Raw genomic sequence first — 21,292 nt, forward strand, 5'->3', positions numbered from 1 at the left:
AATCTGCCTGCCAATGCAAGAGATACGGGCTTGATCCCCGGTCCAGGAAGATCCCCTGGAGTAGGAGGTGGCAACCCACTCCAGTATTCTTGCCTGGAAAATCCATGGACAGAGGCAGTTACAGCGGACTAGCAGTTACAGTCCGTGAGGTCGCAGAGAGTCAGACATGACTGAGTGACTGAACATCAAAATTGGAACTCAGGGAAGATCATGGAGGCTGAATGAAGTCTATTTCCTGTCATCAGAAAATGGGGGTCACAGAAAGACTTTGTGCCCTGGAGTCCCACGGAGTCCTGCTTAGTATCACTATCTCATTTAATATCTACAACTAACCTGGGTTTGGTGCTTGTAAGTCTCATCTGACACAAGAGCAAAAAAGAAAATCCAAACATTTGGGCAAGCACGGAAATGGATGGCATAAAAATCAATGTTGAGGGCTTTGTCTAGTGTGTTTATCACTATCCAGTAGAAAATATTTCATGTCATATCTTTTAAGAATTTATGTTCAGGAAAAAAAATTCCACAAAAGAGCCGATTTCCTTCCTTGGGAGTCATTGTATGTGAATAAGTGAAAGTTCGTCCTGTTTCCCTTTTCCCCCAGGCTGCCAGGAAGATCAGAGCAATAATCAGTGGTCAGTGATTGTAATCAGCCCACATGCTTAGTGTTGTTTCTTTCTCCTTTCTTTTAGTTGCTTTGTTTTCTCCATGCAACTTGTTTATATAGGGAGACCTCAGAGTCTTTGGGAACTGGAGGTCAGCTGTGAATAAATACAAGAAAGAAAGAAAGTTAAGTCGCTCAGTCATGTCTGACTCTTTGCAATGCCATGGACTTTAGCCTACCAGGCTCCTCTGCCCATGGGATTTTCCAGGCCAGAGTACTGGAGTGGGTTGCCATTTCCTTCTCCAGAGGATCTTCCTGACCCAGGAATCAAACCCAGGTCTCCCACAGTGCAGGCAGATGCTTTACCGTCTAAGCCACCAGGGAAGCCAAATAAATACAGGACTATAATAAAAAAACAACAAGAAACCAACAGAACCATGTAAGTGGCAGACCCTGACCTGCGCAGAACCTCTGATTTGAAAAACATGTCTACGCTGCAATTTCTGGCAGTCCTGGTGTGATTCTGAAAGAGGATACCCCGAGGACTAGGTGGGTTTTTGGTTCCTGAGATGTAGTGGCAGAAGACTGGGGTCACTGTGGCCCCACCGCGGTGCCCTCACCTGCTTGGACCGCAGGGAGCTCAAGCCTTATCAGGGCAGAACGGTCTGGCAGCGGCTGGCCACATGCCACTGATTTTCTCTCTGAAAGCAGCAGGCTTTCCTTGAGGGGGAAATTTAATTACCAGAAATTAACAAACATATTTGGAAAGAAAGGTAGAGTGGTTATTCTTCAATTAGAGAAAAGCCGGCTTTAATCACCTCCCTGCCAGATGTCCTCTTGGGAGGCGGGTGCTCCTGCAAACGAAGGCTGGAGTGGGGAACTAGAAAAGGAGCTTAGGGTCTGGGTGTCCCTCCCAGTTGTATCCTCTACCAGGTTAAACCCCCGATTCAAGGCTTACTCATGAAGGCAAGCTATTTTCAGGTCTCCAAATCTTCCTTCCATAAATACAATGTTGCTTCAAGTCTGCTGGAGCCAGGGAGTTTGGGCAGAGTCGATTATTTGGTCTGCGGCCGCCCGGGGCCAGAGCAGCAGGCGGGCTCAACCATCTTCTGCTGAAAAATGCCGTCCTCCTCACACCCAACTTCAGGAAAGAGTCCTGTGTGTGGCTGTGTACATTTCAGAGTGTGTTTGCACATGTGTGTTAGTGAGCACGTGTGTGTGATGGTGTGCATTAAGGTGGGTGAGTTCATATCTGTGTTCCTCATGAGGAAATGTGTGTGAATGTGTGGTGGCGTCTTTTGATATGCATGTGGATGAGTGAGCATGTGATTGTATCAATGAGTGTATCAATGAGTGTATCAATGAGTTGGCACATACATGTGTGTCTGTGTGCCTGTGTGTGCCTTTGAGCTGCATGAGTGAGAATACACTCATGAGTGTATGAGTGTGTGCTTGAGTGAGTTTTTGAATGAGCGTGGATGTGAGTGCGTGTGTCAGTGTGTTCCTGTGTGTTTGATGGGGTCTCTGCAGCTGCCTGAGCGGGAGGCATGGAGGGAGGAGACAGAACCCTAATGCTCAGATTGCTTGACCTTGCCCTGAACTGACAGAAAAGAGAGTGTGGAGCTAAAACAATTGACCTCGGAGGAGATACCTTCCCATCTGCCTCACACACACAACTGCCCATAAATAAATAAGGACGGCAGACAGACGCAGAAAATAATATTATGGCGTAATCTTTCCATCAAGTTTCCCACACGGGGCTCCACAGCTAATCAGGCACATGGAATAGCCCACAGCCAGGTTCCCGAAGAGTTCTGGACCATCCCAGCTTGTTATGAATTTCAAGAATGGGGTTCTGGAGCAGGAGGCATGCTAGGGACCAGCAAGACCCTGACATCATCTTAGTTGTTAAAGAGTAAAGTCCACGAGAGGGGTCTGGTTTCCCTTGTATCCTGAGGACACAGCGTGAACCCAGCGCAGAGCTGGGGCTGAGATCCAAGGTCTTGGCGTCCAGGCAGAGTGGGGTTTATCCAGGTTTCCTCGGGGATGCTGCTGCCCTCTCATGCCTTGGCCTGCCTTCGGGTTGATCCCTGTTTTGCCAGCCCTTCTAGCTTGTGGTCAGATTATTTACCTGATGTTGTGACCCTTCCCCTTTTTAACCTCACTCTATCCATCACTACCTTCATCACCCTTAAAATTCCCTTGAATGTGTTACTCCTCTGTCGAGAGATAGTGGCCTCCTATTACCTAGAAAAGAAAATCCAAGATATTTAGTTTCATCCAAGATCCACTGCAGTCTAATTTCTACCTTCCTTATTTCCTATGTACCCTTTCCTTGATTAAACTGGTTTACTAATTGCATTGATAAATAAATAAAAAATAAATAAAGCGAGAATAAAAATTCTCGTTTTCATTCAACAGATATATATTTAGTAACTTCCATGTCCCAGCCGGTATGCTAGACATCATAATAATAACACGCATTTAACCAGTGCCTCCAATGTGCCAGTACACCTCTAAATTCTGTAGATGAAATAATGTACACGGCTTCTACATGTACAACAGCAGGGGGCGCCATACACACAGAGGACAATGGATGGTGACTTTTGGGTCTTGAAACAGCACTGCACGTAATCTTCACAACAATCTTAAAAGAGAAATGGTTATATTTAACTCACAGCAGAGTTTTTGGGGTTTCCTAGTGGGCTAGGAATCTACCTGCCAATGCAGAAGATGCAAGAGACACAGGCTTGATCCCTGGGTTGGGAAGATTCCCTTGAGTAGGAAATGGCAATCCACTCCAGTATTCTTGTCTGGAAAACCCCATGGACAGAGGGGCCTGGAGGGCTACAGCTGATGGGGTCTTAAAGTCGGACACGACTGAGCAACTGAGCATGCACACATGCACAGTTGAAGGAACTAAACCACATTGATATTAAAGGATAGGTTCATTACAGAGGAAGTTTCAGTGTGGGTGTTGAAACTTGAGGCTTGGCTTTAGAACCATTATGCCTCACCATCCCTCCAAATATATATTATCTCATTTAATACTCATAACTATGCAGTGAGGCAGTTGTATCAATATTACATGATTAAAAAAAATACAAAGCTCAGAAAAAGTAAAATGATTTGATAGATATGTTTCTAGCCCAGATTTGAACCCAGTTTCTATCAGTTTTCTAAAGCCAACAGAGAATCATTCTAATTTTAATTAGTGTTTATTTTGGCAAAAACACTAAGTTTAGACCCCAGAAAACACGGACTGTGACCTTGCCACTGTCCAGCCCTGGTGCCTCTTCTCTCTGCAACTTAGCATCCTCATTATAAATATAAAGGATTTGATGACCACCACTTCTCAACCTTGGATGTACCAGAGAAGGATCTGGCGGGGGCGGGGGGTCTCAAAAACTACACCTATCTGGAATGTATACCTAAAAGTTGACTTAATTGATTCATGTATGGGCTCAGGCATTAATGTTTCTCTATAGCTCCCCAGAGTTTAAAGGCATCGTCAGGGTGAGACTCTTGGATATGCTATAATCACCACCTTGGGAGATTGACTTCTGTTGTTTTCCTCACTTCAGCATCTTCTTTTTTTTTTGGTGCTCAAATCAACGTATGGTTTCTACTTGAAAGGCATTGTTCTTGGGCATGACATTAGGCAGGGTCAACTAGGTTGCGCTGCAATAGCAAATGACCTTGAAATTTATCCTACATTCTATTTCGCACTCATTGCAGCTTGGCTGAAGCTTTAGTCCATGTTGCTTTCACTCTGGGGCCCCGACTGACATAAAGACACCTATCTGGAAGATCACTAACATGAAAAAGATGACAAAGTGGAGAAGCCCTGAGGGTGACAGCTACCAGCGATTAGACTAGTCAGTGTTGTTTTCCAAAATCACTTGGCAAGTAATGAAACCACAGACTGGAACTCAATTCATCCTGTTCTCGGAGCTTGAAAATATTGCCTCTACCTTCAACAAAAGCTGTTCCAAGAGTGCAAGGGAATCTTGTGGGAGGCTGAGGAGGCCCAGCCTGTGTTATTTTGATTCAGTGTGACTAAGCAAAAAAGCAGAAATCTGCATTTTAAAAAGCCTCTCTCCACCCCAGGGGATTCTTTTTTTTTTAAGTTTTTTAATGGAGTATAGTTGCTTTACGATGTTAGTTTCCCGGTACAGCAAAGTGAATCAGCCATACATATACAATGTTGCTATTTAGTCCCTGAGTCACGTCTCACTTTTTTGCAACCCCATGGACTGTAGCCCATGGGGTTCCTCTGTCTATGGGATTTTCCGGGCAAGAACACTGCAGTGGGTTGCCATTTTCTTCTCCAGGAGATCTTCACAAGCCAGGGATAGAAGACAAGTCTCCTGTCATATCTCCTGCCTTGCCTCCTGCATTGCAGGCTAATTCTGTACTATGGAGCCACTGGGGAAGCAATATGTATACATGAATTTCTTCTTTTTTGGATTTTTTCCCCGTTTAGGTCACCACAGAGCATCGAGATTCTCTTTAGTTATCTATTTTATACATAGTAGTGTTTATCTGTTGATTGCAACCTCCTAAATCATCCCACCATCCTTTACCCCTTTGGTGTCTATATATTTATTCACTACATCTGTATCTCTATTTCTGCTTTGAAAATAGGTTCATCTGTACCACATTTCTAGGTTTCACATATATGCATTGATATATGGTTTTGCTTTTCTCTTTCTGACTTATAATACTTAACTCTGTATGCCAGGCTCTAGATTCATCCATATTTCTGCAAATAGCACAATTTTGTTCCTTTTTATGGTTGAGTAATATTCCAGTAATATTCCTTTTATCACATCTTCTTTATCCACTCCCCTGTTATAGACATTTAGGTTACTTCTTTGCCTGGCTATTGTTAATAATGCTGCAGTGAACATTGGGCTGTATGTAATTTTTTGAACTCTGGTTTTCTCTGGGTATAAATACCCAGGAGTGGGAATATTCCCTGGTGGCTCAGATGGTAAAGAATCCACTTGCAATGCAGGAGACCCGAGTTCTATCCCTGGTTCGGGAAGATCTCCTGGATAAGGGAATGGCTACCCACTTTAGTATTCTTGCTTGGAGAATTCCACAGACAGAGGAGCCTGGTGGGCTACAGTCCATGGGGTCGCAGAGTTGGACATGACTGAGTGATTAATACTTTCACACTTTCAACCAGATTACAGATCCATTCTTTCTAGAGCCTGGTGTTATAAGGCCTAATTCCTTCTCATGAACTTCTCAGCTCCGTACTGATCTAACCACCTTATTCCCTCCTCTCATATCTCTTCTCCAATCTGCATGCCTAGTCCCCACTAACTACAAGCTATGTAGACAGGGACATTCCCACGTTCTGGGAGCCCATAAAGGAAACCTCCCCTTTTTTATCTTTGGTTAAATGGAATTCTCTCCCAGCAGAGAGGGTTTCTGTTCACAATTGTGCTTCCCATGATCTACATGATTCTACATGCTCTGCTCCCTGATCCCCTCCTAAAGTCATCTTCCAGCATACTGTCCCTCCTCCACCCCTGCCCCACTATTTGCTAAGATGGCTGCAATGGCTGTCTTTCCATATATTGCGGCACATCTAAAGAGTTCTCTCTCAGTTTATTTAAAAGACCTTTTCATACATGAAGTGATCACTGTTCCTTAAGTGGAAGAGAGTATGGGGCAGTGGAAGGTCTTGGGCTTTTCAAGCACATGATGGCTGCTGACGGCAGAGGACTGAAGTGAGCCTGCCTGGGTAAGAACACTATGCTATGCGGTAGCCATAGCAACATATGTAAGTTACTTAGCCTTATGGGGTCCCAATTTTATTACCCATAAAATGTAGATAAGGGTAGGGCTGTTCCAAGCATTACATGACAACACAGGTAAAGGCTGTTACACTGGAAGCCAGGCAGACTTGGATTAAAGACCCTCTTCTGCAAGTGTGCTTAAAGTTAACTGCAGGAAGTCTGAGATCCCCCTTCGAAAAAATAAATGTAAAATTGTCTGCCTCCTAGGGAGTGATGTGGAGAGAGTACAAATGTTGATGTTTAGAAAATTCCCCGAACATTTTCTGGAATTTAGGAAATGCTTCAAACACTTAGTCCAGGAACCTGCATTGCTGACGAAGCCAGGTCTTGTTGCCTCCTAGAACCCCAGTTGCCTGATATAACCTAGACTGCTGGAGAAAATGTGGTTGGGCACAGGGAGGGTCCGCAGAATTTTCATCTACTGAATGACTATTGGGTCCCAGGAAAAAGTAGTACATACCACAATCACATTGAAAGAAGGCTTTTCTTTTGGGAGAGGGATTGATCGACAGTTTGGCATGGACATAAATGCATCACTATATTTAAAATATACACCAATAAGGACTACTGTATAGCACAGAGAACTCTGCTTAACATTCTGTAATAACCTAAATGGGAAAAGAATTTGAAAAAGAGTAGGTGTAAGTATATGTATAACTGGATCACTTTGCTGTACACTGAAGCTAACACAACACAGTTAATCAACTTTATGTGTGTGCTAATCTCTCAGTCATGTCCGACTCTTTGTGACCCACGGGCTGTAGCTCACTGGGCTATCCATGGAATTCTCCAGGCAAGAATACTGGAGTGAGTTGCCATTCCCTTCTCCAGGAGATCTTCCCAACCCAGGGATTGAACCCAGGTCTCCCACATTGGAGGCAGATTCTTTACTCTCTGAGCAACCAGGGAAGTCCCATTAATCAACTATACTCTGATATAATATAAAAAATTAAAACTCCAGAAACAATAAAATCAGAAAACTGCTTACAACATCTTTCAGGAGATGACCCTACACTGTGCCTACCTCTCACTCACAGTCTTAACAGAATTGCAAGTGCCTAGTATATGTGTGACTCTCACCCCAGGTCATTGTTTCTGGCTGAGTCTATTGACTGTAGTCATAGAATCCTTTTTTAACATGGTGCTTCATGACAAAGCATTGATTAATCAGTGTTTGCAAGCCTGCTGAAACCCATTTATTCTTTCTCCAGAAAGAGACCCCTTAGGCTTCGATCCATCACACATCTTACTCTGAGACTCTCATCTCAGAGCCCTGACCCTGGTCTTTTGTTGGCCTCACCTTTGTCACGTCTATAGTGATTTTATTACATCACTGTCAGCTGAAAGGACTCAGTGGGTCCAAGTGAACCAGAGAGGTATTTCCTCCCCTTTATCTTCTTCAAACCTTCGTCTAAGAACAGCAAAAGGGAAAAAAAGGCCAACAACAACCAGAAGTCGGAGTCTTCATCCCCATTTACTTTACTGCCTGAATGTAATTTGAGGAGACGCACTAAAAATGTCAAAAATGAACAGATATGGAATGAGTGTTTCCATCCTTCAGGCGCTAGACGGAATCTCCAGGAGGCGATCTTTAAAATGTTTGGGATTGACCATGTTGCTTTAGACCCTCAGAGCAATCGTTCTTGTCCCCACCCTTGGATGCAAAACTGCCCACTGAAGTGCCCTGGGCAGAAAGGCCCTCCTTTCTGTTTCTGCCTCCATAGAGGCCGCCATGGCAGAGGCATCTCTGCTGCCTGTGTGTGCCATTTCTGGGCTTGGTGCTTTCGTGTCTTCAAGCCATACTTCTGGTCAAGGGTGATTCGGAGGACTGAGTTCCTGACCACCAAGGATGCCCTATGCGAAGCCTGAAAATGTCTGTCTCTACTCTTCACAAAGGAGTCTGAAAATTTTGTAAGAAAAATATCCCAGCAACATTCCAGCATGTCTGCTCATGCTGCCACCTCCTGCTGCCCTTGAAGTTTCAGCTGGACCCAGGATTCTTTTTCACTTCCTGCTCTAAGCCATTGTCCGATGCTCATTACCCACCAGCTGTGGCCCAGCTGTTACATTCCACATCAAAGGTGGCAGTGTGCACCTGGCGTGTGAGCTGATTTCCCCACTGCTTCTTACCATGGTGCATTAAGCCTTCTGTGTCTTCATTTTGCAGGCAGCTCTATAAATGTCAAATATTATTAACTGTGCATGTGAGAGGCGGGAAAGTCAAAGGGCTTGGGAAGACTGAAGAATGGACTAAAACTTTGAAAATATTTTTTTCCCTTCTCTCCCCACACTTGCTTTTTGTTTTTCTGGTTGCCCCTTTAATTTGGATACCGAGACTAGCATTCAAAGCATTGCAATGACCATCCCCATAAACATGGAAGCTGACACACATCTGAAGCATTAACCGTTTTGAAAGAAATGGTTTTTGATAGTTCCTTGGACTGCAGGGAAATCAAACATCAACCCTAAAGGAAATCAACCCTGAATATTCATTGCAAGGACTGATGCTGAAGCTGAAGCTCCATTACTCTGGGCATCTGATGAGAAGAGCCAACTCATAGGCCTGGACTCTTGCTGGGAAAGATTGAGAGCAGGAGGAGAAGGGGTCGGCAGGGAATGAAATGGTTGGATGGCATCACTGACTCAATGGACATGAATTTGAGCAAACTCTGGGAGACAATGAAGGATAGGGGAGCCTAGTATGCTGCAGTCCTTGAAGTTGTAAAGAGTTGGGCATGACTTAGCCACTAACAAGATGATGATGATGATTATTGTTCATATTAGCAATGATTTTAACATAGAAGATAGAAATGTAGGCCAATGTGATTTATTATATTTAAAGAGCTTTCAGTCTACTAACCTGAGAAATGAAACCCACAGTACACATGGTGTCAATTTGACCAGGAATAGTTCTGTTTTCTCCAAGGTGGCGAAGTATGCCAGTGCACGGATATCCGATCTTGTTAGACATCAGAGATGTTTCTACAATAATCTCTTAACTCCTCACTTTTTGTCTCATACTTCCTGATATATCCTCTCATTTCCAAGTGATAGCCTTTAAATGCAAGTCATGCTAATTAATTTTCTGGTTATTTTTGTTCAAATCTTTTGAGGAGATAGAGGAAAGAAAGACAGCTCACTCAAGTGAAAGCTGAATCTTCCTGAATTCAACCTTTCAAAGCTAAAAATTCTTTAAAAAAACAAACCAAACACACAACTGCATGAGCTTCATTGGCATTGGTGGCTCAGTGGTAAAAAATCTGCTTGCCAACGCAGATGACACCGGTTCGACCCCTGATCCAGGAAGGTCCCACATGCTGCGGAGCATCTAAGTCCGTGGGGCACATCTATTGACTCCGTGCTCTAGAGCTGGGGAGCAGCACATGCTGAACCCAAGTGCCACTGCTACTAAAGTCCATGTGTCTAGAGCCTGTGTTCCACAACAGGAGATGTCCCAGCAAGGAGAAGCCCACGCACCGCAGCTGGAGGGCAACCCCCCAGCCAAAACTAGAGGAAAGCCCCGCACAGCAATGAGGACACAGCCAAAACAAGAAAAAAACTGTGCTAATTCGTCAACCACTCATTGAATGGCATAGACAGATAAAATATTTGTCCCAAGAGTAGAAAACTTTCAAGAATATACTGATATGATGACTCGTTTTAAAAATAGAGTTTTGATTTTTGGAAGAGATTTTGTGAATGTGCATACCTTCCACTAACTCATTTCATTCATTAATAGCCAATATGTTAAACGTAGAAGAAATTATTTATTTTCCTGGTGTTTTGCCTTCCTTGGAATGTAAATATTCAATAACCAAACCCAAGGGAGTATTAATAAGTTAAAGCTTTCAAAGTGCAAGATGTCACATGAGCACTGGGTTATTTATGTTATTTAGCTGAGTATTTAAACCCATTTGAGCTTTTCCCTTTAATTGATCTCAGCTAAAATCCTGGGGCTATCTGGCTGGATTCCAAGCCTGCTGGATTAATTTTAGCAGGGCCAGGCTTCTCCCAAAGGGAACACTTGCTGGTAAGCTAAGAGTTATTTATCTCATACAAATTTCTAAATACATTTTCAAAATTGATTTCAATAAGCACCACACTTTGAGGTACTTTCTGAATATGATTTATAGTTAAACAAAGGCTTATACTACATAGACATACTATATTGTATGAATTATCAATTGCTGGTATAACAAATTACCATAATTTTAATGACTTACAAAAACAAATATGAATTTATTATCTTAGAGCTCTAGAGTCCCTTGGACTGCAAGGAGATCCAACCAGTCCGTCCTAAAGGAAATCAGTCCTGAATGTTCATTGGAAGGACTGATGTTGAAACTGAAACTCCAATACTTTGACCACGTGATGTGAAGAATGGACTCATTTGAAAAGACCCTGATGCTGGCAAAGATTGAAGGCAGGAGTAGGGGACAACAGAGGATGAGATGGTTGGATGGCATCACTGACTAAATGGACTTGAGTTTGAGTAAACTCTGAAAGCTGGTGATGGATAGGAAGGCCTGGCGTGCTGCAGTACATGGGGTCGCAAAGAGTCGGACACAACTGAGCGACCGAACTAACCAATTAGAGGTCAGAATTCCAAATGGGTTTCACTGGGCTCAAATGAAGGTGTCAGCAGGGCTGTGTTGGGTTTCCCAGGTGGTTCAGTGGTTAAAAATCCACCTGCCGATGGGAGTTCGATCCCCAGATAGGGAAGATCCCCTGGAGGAGGAAATGGCAGCCCAGTAATCTTGCTGGAAAATACCATGGACAGAGAAGCCTGGCAGACTGCAGTCCAGGGGGTCACACAGAGTCGGACCCGACTGAGCACACACACAGGGCTGTGTAGCTTCTTGAGACTCTAGAGGAGAATTCCTTTCCTTACCCCACCCAGCTTTCAGAAACTTTCTGTATTTCTTCTTTCATGGCCTCGTTCCTTCACCTTCAAAGTCAGTAATGTTGAGCCAAGGCCTTTGGACCTTTCTGGATAATCCAAGATAATATCTCTATGTTAAGATCAGATAATATGCAATCTTATTTCCATTTGTAACATTAAATCCTCTTTGTCATGTAAAAGAACATATTCACAGGATCCAGGCATTGGCATGTGGACAGTTTTCAGGGGCCAATATTCTGCCTACCATAACTTTTGGTGGGCATTTGAGGTTTCAAGTCAACCAGTTGAGGAAAAAAGTCAATCTTTAGTGAAATCCAGAAAAGAAGAGTCGGGCTAGAAGTAGACTAAAACAGAATAAATGGTTTGAGTGCTCTGTGAATCTCAGATCCTGGTGTGGACCTGTGCTGCTGATTGTTTGTGAACAAGCATCTCCTTAGTACCAGACTTTGTTGAATCTGTGCATGATCTAAAAACAAATAGGAGTCTCTGTATGCCCTCAGGGAGCTTGCCAATGGGAGGGATGAACAAGAACATCAACAACATATAAAAGGCAGAAGATGCTGACTCCTGTGGTCCAAAGGAAGAACTGCTTCATCCCAGTGATGGCATTTGAAAAGCTCCTCACAATAAGGGCATGAATGGGGCTGGATATTTATCAATGGATGAATGAACAAAGACGTGAATGAAGGAAGTCCAAACCAGAGGGAACATATGTATATGTAGGGCTTTCCTGGCGGTTCAGTCGGTAAAGAATTTGCCTGCAATGCAGGAGATGTGGTTTCCAACCCAGGGTCAGGAAGATCCCCTGGAGCAGGAAGTGACAACCCACTCCAGTATTCTTGCTTGGAAAATCCCATGGACAGAGGAGCCTGGCAGGCAACAATAGTCCATGGGGTCGCAAAGAGTCAGACATGACTTAGCAACTAAACCACCACATCAAAATGTGGATATGTATAGCTGATTAATTTTGCTGTACAATAGAAACTGATACAACATTGTAAAATAATAATACTCCAGTAAAAATTAACTAAAAAAAATAAGACATGGATAGAGAGGCATTCATGTTGAGGGAATTCTAAAAGCAAAGATTATTAGGTAGGGCAAATATTCAGGTTTTGTGGGGTCTGAAACGTATTCTATATTGGGGACCCTTCTTAAGAGGAATATAATATCATGAAAGATTGAAGGCAGGAGGAAAAGGGGATGACAGAGGATGAGATGGTTGGATGGCATCACCGACTCAATGGCCATGAGCTTGAGCAGGCTCTGGGAGATGGTGAAGGGCAGGGAAGCCTGGCGTGCTGCAGTAATGGGGTCACAGAGAGTCAGACGTGACCGAGAGCAACTGAACAACAACAACAAAAATCATGAATGCAAAATTAAGCCAAAAAGTAAATACTATTTAGGAAGAGAGAATGTTACAAAAAATTGGAAAACGTAAGCATTACAAAATCTGGAGTTATAGCATAATATAGTTTTCATTAGGTAACTAACAATTAAACTTCTCTAATACATTTCCCCTTTATTTTTGACTATATGTTCTTCCATTACTTCAATTGTGATTGATATATAACATTATATCAATTTCAGATATAGGTCATGATGATTTAATAGGTATATAGATACACACATCAAGACTTCATCACAACAATAAGTGAGATGCTTTTCCCACACTGATTGAGATGCTTATAGGATTTTAATTCTTAATTTTTTTAATGTGGTATATCACACTGATTGATTTGCCTATTTGAACCATCCTTGCATTCTTGGAATAAATTTCAGTTGATCATGGTGTATGATCATATTAATGTATTATTGAATTTGGCTTGCTAATATTTTGTTGAGAATTTTTACATGTAAGTTTATTATAAATATTGTATAATAAATGTTCTTTTCTTGTGGCATACTTGTCTGGTTTGGGTTTGTCTTGTTAAATGAATTTGGAAGCATTCCTTCTGTTTTTTGGAAGAGTCTGAGAATGATTGATAGTAATTCTTCTTTGAATGTTTGGAAGAATTCACAAGCAAAGACATCTGGTCTTGGACATTTATTTTTTGGGAGGTTTTTGATTATTGATTCAGTCTTCTTACTTGTAATCTGTTAAGATTTTCTATTTCTTTTTGGTCATGCTGCATGGCTTTCTGGATCTTAGTTTCCCCATCAGGGATTGAATGTATACTCCTTGCAGTGGAAGCAGAGTCCTAACCACTGGACAACCAGGGAATTGTCAAGACTTTCTATTTTTTTCCATGACTCATTTTCGGTAGGTTGTGTGTTTCTAGGATTTTCTCTAGTTCTTCTAGGTTGCCAAACTTGTTGGGATATAGTTAGTTCAGAGTAGTCTCTTTGTATTTCTGTGGTATCAGTTCTAATGTTTCTTCTTTCATTTCTTATTTTATTTGAGCTCTGGTTCTTTTATCCTTCATGATTTAGGATGAAGGATAGTTACAGGCTATTTAATTTTGCTTATTTTTTTAATGCTTTTATTTTCCTTGATCCTTTCTATTTCCTTCTTAGTTACTACTTCACTTCTTTCTGCTCTCATCTTTGTTATTTCATTCTCTCTAACCTTGGGTTTCATTTGTCCTTCTGTTTCCAGTTCCTTGAGGCATGAAGTTAGGTTGTTTATTTGACCCTTTGCACTTGTTTCCAGGCTTTGGCATTTATCACTATGAACTTCCCTCTTAGACCTGCTTTTGCTGCATCCCAGAAATTTCGGTATGTTGCATTTTCATTTTGTTTGTCTAAAGGATGTATCCCCCCAAACAAGCTCAAATCTATATAATTATTTTTCTTATCTGTTCTTGCCTCTTTCTTATTGTCAAACTATTCTCCTGAACTTAATTGTAAATAGATGTTTTAGAATTGAAACATTTATTGGTTTTCTATTTGTCATCCTTAGAAACATTACATATTTTATATTGATAATATAAATGTATGGACAATGTGTGCATGTACATATTTTAGGGTGTGAAAGGATTGTGCTTTGTATATGAAGGTTTCTGTGTCATCATGATAAATATGTTCTTTTAGTAAAAAAACGTAACCTAATAGACCTCTCTATAACATTTTTTTGGCTGTGTATTCTTTTACGATTTCTTCACATTACAATGCTTTTATTATATTACTTTAATAAAAGTATTTGAAAGATATTTTTTCCTACATGGTTGATTTTTTTCTTTAAATTTCTTAGTTAGGATATAAAAAACATGTGATTTCCCACATAGATATATTCTTTATTTGTGGTAGTACCATAGGATATTCTACTCTGAATAGGGGAGTTTTGTTAAATTATATTTTGTGTAACTCCTATAAAAAAGAGAAGTATGATGGGCTTGAAATTTTATATACCATATTGTTATGTATATTTCTGCTAATAGAGAACCTCCTGATTTTGATTGGGTATTAGTGAGAAAAGAATCTTCCACTTAAAATCTTACACATTTAAATGAGGGAATTTTCCACAGACTGTTCTAGCAATTCTGACTTTGTGTGGTTTACACCTTGTCTCTCCTACTTGGTCTATAAGTTGTCAGTTTCCAGAGTACATATTATTATTGTGACATAGCTATTGGCTTTATGTCTTGATGCTATATGAGTTGTTATAGTGGGTTATATAGAAAACTTGGGAGCTGTACTTAGGCTAAGAGAGCTGTAAGTAATTTATCTATACACAATATTGGCTGCAAAGCCCATAAATATTTTCCAGTTACCGAAAACTACAAGTATTCCCAAAATATCCCTTAGTTAATCCTCCAAATGCCCATGGCTCTTCCAGTGCCACTCAACACTAGAAGAAATGTAATGGATAAGAAATAAGAATGAAAAGATGTTACCTGTTGTGGCAAAACAAATCATCCCCAAACTTAGTGGTTTGAAACGAGCATTATGCCTTGGTGTCTGCGGCTCAAGAATTCAGACGGGGCACAGAAGTGATGGCTTATCTCTGCTAGATGATGTCAGAGCTTCAGCTGGAAGATTAAGAGTTGGGCTGGAGAATCAGCTTCTAAGTTGGCTCATTTACATGGAGGGCAGTTTGGTACCTACAGAAAGGTTTCTGTACACATAGGTCTCTAAACAGGGCTGCTTGAGTGCCATTATTTTGGGACTGGTTTTCTGCTAAGCAATCCAAGAGTACAAGATAGAAGCAGGAATGTCTTCTAGGACTTGCTCTCAAAAGTCACACTCACTCATGGTTGCAGAAGTAGACTCATTCATTATAAGAAAACAACACATGGGAATAAACATTAAGAGATAAGGATTAATGATATTATGGATTCAAGGTATGCATTTCTTCAAGTTCCTGTGTTGAGGTTCTGACCTGCATGGGGTGACATTAGGAGAATGGGCCTTTGGGAGATGATTCAGTTTAGATGAAGTCATAATGATGATGAGATTAAAGTCCTTAAAAAAAGAGAAAGGGAAACCAGAGCTCTCTTTCTTTCCACCGTGTGAGAAGGTACACACGGTGAGAAGGTAGCTCTCTGCAAACCAGTATCTCCCTGGGAACTGAATCTGGCTGGCACCTCAATCCTGGTCTTTCCAGGCCTCAGAACTATGAGAAATGAATCTTGTTTAAGCCAATTAGTTCTACTGAATTTTATGATAGCAGTTGGTGGTGACTAAGACATTTGGGAACCACCTTGGAAGCTTGCCAACACACAGACATGATAATTATAAACACCTAAAATTAAGTTTTCTCATGTTAACATAATCAAACAATTATATGACCATGTGACCAACATTGTTTTGGTTTCTATCAGATCTTTAGAAGGGAGAACTATGAAAACTGATGCATTAGGCTTCTTTGTCTCTTTTCTGAAATCTGGCTTTGGTCTGCTACTCAGTTCAATTCCTGCAAGGATTCTCACTCATTGATTAGAGTTTTTTCTCACATACAGCAAACTCGATTTTTATTTCTACCATAAGCCTGAGATTCAGGGAAGTTCAGGGTAAATACTAATAATGAGATGCCATAAATTTGTTTATACCATTGAGGTTAATTTTAAAAGAATCCATGGGTAGCCTGAAAGGAGAAAAGAAGTCAGACAATGGTGGCCTAGAGCTTGAGGTTTGGTTTTTGGAAGTCCAAAATGACAGTCCAATATGAGGCCACGAAACTCGGATCTTGTTTTGAACATTATGGTTCAGGCTACTAATTGTCCTCCAGAATCCATTCTCCCAATCTTGCTCTTAGAATGGAAGACTTACCCTACAAACTATATGTCACTTTTATCAAAGCACGTGGCTTTTTGGCTACACATCCCACAATGCACAGCTCCCTTGAAGATAGGTGTGTGCTTAAGTTCTTGCCAAAGGAATACTTAGAGAAGTGGTGTGTGTGTGACATGATGTCATTTCCTTTAAGGAACGTCTCCTAGTTCTCCACTTCCTCTCTTTTACCCTCTCTTCCTTTAGGGAAGAAATGGAGACAGTCACCTTGGATTCTAACATGGAAGCCATGTGTGGTGGATAAAGAACTACCCTCTCCTCTCTAGAACACTCATCCCCTCTGGACCCTTTTGAGTGGGGGGCGGGGTGGGGAAGAGAGAAAACTATCTTTTGTTTTATTTATCATGGACATTTGAGGTTTCTTTGTTACAGCTCTTTAGACTGATCCTTCAAGTATCAAAATAACAAGTTAAAGACTCATTGCCTTTCAAGGAAACATGTTTTTTCTTCATTGACCAGATACTTGATGGAAAATGACCCAAAACTGAACTTGGAACAATCCACAAATTTCCTCAGTGTTCCCACATTCTCTTCCAGCCTTGAACAAGTGGTCTTTTTTCAACCTCATCATTTGAATGTGAAAAGACTGTGAGAGTGATTATTTCACTGCTGTTATCTCCTCTTTGTAGAATTGAGTGCTTTGCCTGTGAAATTCTCATGGTGGGCACTTATACTATTCTCTCCTGCTCACCTGCATTTTTTTTTTTTTTTGGATGGCTCAAACCTTGTAGAGGAAAAAAATCTGTCACTGTGTGTGGGTGACAAGCAGGAGGTGAGAACTGGATGTATGGTCTGAGGTTACAGGAAATGGTTGTTTACATAGCCCCATTAGTACTCAGGGGATTGCAACATGAGTGTTAAATTCAAATGTTCTGACTCACTATTCCCTTGAGAGAAGGACTTCAGAAAACACAGGTGTGCGGTCTGCTGAGCTGGTGGTTTCCTTTGCAGTTTATTCCTGTAGAAACAAACTTTGACATTCTACCCCAGGGGTTACAAAGTTTTGCCTCCCAAAGAGACCCCCTGGGGTAGTGTGTGTTTTAGAAACCTCAGATGTGAACTCTGAGATGTATTTAGGTGGGATTTACCGATGGTGACATCACTCATTCCCAGTTTTCCTCCTTTCTCACTAGAAGGTGCTTCCTGGCCTTCCCTCTGGCTCCTTCTTTTCTTCTGACTGTGAATGCTGACTTTTGGATCAGCCTTGGATCTCAACTATAAACTGGGCCCCACGGCTTTAGATATCATCCAGACTTCAATGGCTTCCAAGGTTCACCCCTGACTTCTCCCTGGAGTCCCAAACTTAACATTCCAAGTGCTAACAAGTCTTTCTTCTTATCTAACAGCCATCTTGAACCTAACAAACAAAAAAATAGTAAAACACTCCCAATTTTGCTTCCCTCTTTTCCAAAACTGTTTCTCATTTTAGTTAAGGTAATGCTGTAAAGGGCTTCCCAGGTGGCTCAGTGGGTTAAGAATCCGCCTGCAATGCAGGAGACAAAGGCAGACATGGGTTTGATCTCCGGGTTGGGAAGATCTCTTGGAGAAGGGAATGGCAGCCCACTCCAGTATTCTTGCCTGGAGAATTCCACAGACAGAGGAGCCTGGTGGGCTACGGTCCATAGAGTCACAGAGAGTTGGACACGACTGAAGTGAAGCTTACATGCTCAGTTCCATAATGCAACCCCATGATGCCCCAAGAACAAGAGAACTGTGTTTCTCATTCAGTTAAAGCTAGAAACAGGTGTTCCTGATCATTTCTAGGTGGCTCATTTCTAGGTGGTATTTCAGGGTTCTGGTTCCAAATCTCATCATTCTACCATCTAGAACAGATCATTATTGAGATCTCCATGTCCATCCTTATCAAGGAGACAGAAGAAAAAAAAAAGCATGGAGGACCATGCAGGGAAGATGTCTATGGATGGTCCTGAAGATCACACAGATCACTGGTAACTACATTTCATGGCAAAGTTTTGTTTTACTTTTAAAAATATTTATGTGTTTATTTGACTGCATTGGGTTCCAGCTTTGGCATACAGGATCTCCCTTGTGTCATTGTGAGATCTTTTGTTGGAGTGCACAGATTCTCTAGTTGTGGCCCCTGGGCTCTGGAGCATGAGGGGGCTCAGGGCTATGGTGCATGGCTTCCAGAGTGTGAGTTCCAGCAGTTTTGGCTTGCAGGCTCTCCAGCTGAAGCACATGGGCTCAGTTGTTCTGAGGCACGTGGGATCCTAGTTCCCCTACCAGGGATTGAGCCCCTGTCCCCAGCGTTGCACAGTGGATTGTTAACCACTGGACCACCTGGGAAGTCCCTCATGGCTAAATTTTAAACTGAACTGCCAAAGAGAAAGGGATGGAGAGAAAACTAATTAGTTTCTATATGTTTCACCTTTTTGGCCAGAACATTTCTGTTTCTTCCTTGTCCTCTGATGCAGAGCACTGTTCAAAATTCAGGGTCTCTAGCTGTTGTGCAAATGTCTTTATTGGATCTCAGATGGGATTGAGCGGGGGGACCCTATCAATCACTCTTCCAGTCACGTGGTTTGTCTAACTCTAGAAAGTCCACAATCTCTTAATTCTCAATTTACATGTTAGTTTCTGCTTGCAAACAGCCAGTTCTCACCTGAGCTCATCTCTTCTTTGTAATACATCTTTAAAGGCAGCCAATAGTAATCAACGTATACAAATGCATTAAATTTTGCCAACCAACTGCCCCAGAGATGTGCTGTGCTGCATTTAGTCACTCAGTGGTGGCCGATTCTTTGTGACCCCATGAACTGTAGCCCACCAGGCTCCTCTGTCCATAGGGATTCTCCAGGCAAGAATACGAGGGACCCAGGAATCAAACCAGGGTCTCCTGCCTTTGCAGGTGGATTCTTCACCAGCTGAGTTACCAGGGAAGCCCAGAGCTACAAGTTCAGAAAGACTTTTATCAAATGTTTCACAATGCATAGCGTGAATCTCCACCTTTCCTTTCTCTGACAACCCGTTCCTAAATGCCTGCCCATTGGGACAACACCACTTACTTTTTATTTCTTATGGTTACTCTTCCTCTTGGATTAACTTCTGTACTGTAGCAAGAATACTCAACAAATGTAAAACATTTTGAAAATCTTGAGCTTTTTTTCTATCTTGATAATGTTTCCTTCCTTTCCCCCAGTATTTTCTCTGCTTCAAACTCCCTAACAGATTCTTGTTGGATTTAAAATAGACTCTACCATGAATCACTAAATCCTATGTTATATATTTAGCATCTACATATTCAGTCTCCTCTGGCACCCCTCTTATCCTATGCCACATTTACTTAGGACCATTTTCTGTTTTTTGAAAATGTCCAGCTTCTATCTTTGTATTAGCTGATCCCCTTGCCTATGAATGACCTTCCTTCCTTCTTTGTTTCCTTTCTTTTCTTCCCTTCCTCCCTCCTTCTTTCCTTCTTTCCTCCCCTCTGTTAGAACATACAGCCCATGAGACTAAAAACTGATTCAGTTTTATTCAATGACTATTATATACATACATAGGCAAGAACAGTGCCTGAGCCTTCATAACTGTCTAATACATATTTAGTGAATGAATGAATGAGTTCTTCTGGAGGAATTGCCAGTACTAAATTGTACAACTAGTCCTAGATGTCTAGAACTAGGAGTGACTCTATTGACAATGGAGTATGTCCCATCCCCCAACTTAATAGGTAAATAATTGAGTAATGGAAGATGCAAGATTGAGACTATTTGAAACATTGGCTTTTCTACCTATATATACTGTGATTCTATAAAGTGATTTATTCCAAATATCCAACCAGTTATTCTCAGGGACCAAGAATTGCCATATTATATTTCATTTGGAGTCAATGACTGAGTGACAGTTGTCACTGTATAGAACATCTTCTCTTTGCTCAAAATAATTAGTCAATGGAATCAAAGATAAACATATATAGTGACATGGTAACTCAGAAGTTTTCAATAAAGATGAGACAGCACATTTTTGCTGTTAAATATTAAGTTCTGTGGCTAGTAAAGCAGTAGTTGGCACACTGCAGTCATTGGCAGTCGGCACGCTGAGCCAAATGTAGTTCACACACTTTTGTAAGTAAAGATTTACTGGAACAAAATAATCCTCACTCATTTGTGTACTGTCTATGACTGCTTTGTACTACAAGGGCAGAAACTACTCACAGTTTCTTCAAAGACAGAAGGTCTCTCAAAGCCTAAAATATTTACTATTTCACCTTTAAAAGTTTTTGTCCATACCTATAAGTAAACTACTCTCCCTGTAACCTCCTTGCCCCAACCCTTATCCCTACCCCACAAATCTGTTTTAGCTTATTAAAATATGGAACTTTCTCATTGAGAAATTTTTTTTTTTAATTATTTTATTAGTTGGAGGCCAATCACTTCACAACATTTCAGTCGGTTTTGTCATACATTGACATGAATCAGCCATAGAGTTACACGTATTCCCCATCCCGATCCCCCCTCCCACCTCCCTCTCCACCCGACTCCTCAGGGTCCTCCCAGTGCACCAGGCCCGAGCACTTGACTCATGCATCCCACCTGGGCTGGTGGTCTGTTTCACCATAGATAATGGAACTTTTTCATTGAGAAATTTTAAAAATACATGCTATTTCATATCCAAATGCAGAATTATACCTCCTTTTAAGCATTGTCTCTAATGCTAAGCATCCTTCTTTAGCAGGATTCTGACACATGAAGATGTTTCATGAAAAAATTTTAAAAATAACAC

The sequence above is a fragment of the Muntiacus reevesi genome, chromosome 15 (genome assembly GCF_963930625.1).
Source record: "Muntiacus reevesi chromosome 15, mMunRee1.1, whole genome shotgun sequence".
Taxonomy (NCBI): Eukaryota; Metazoa; Chordata; class Mammalia; order Artiodactyla; family Cervidae; genus Muntiacus; species Muntiacus reevesi.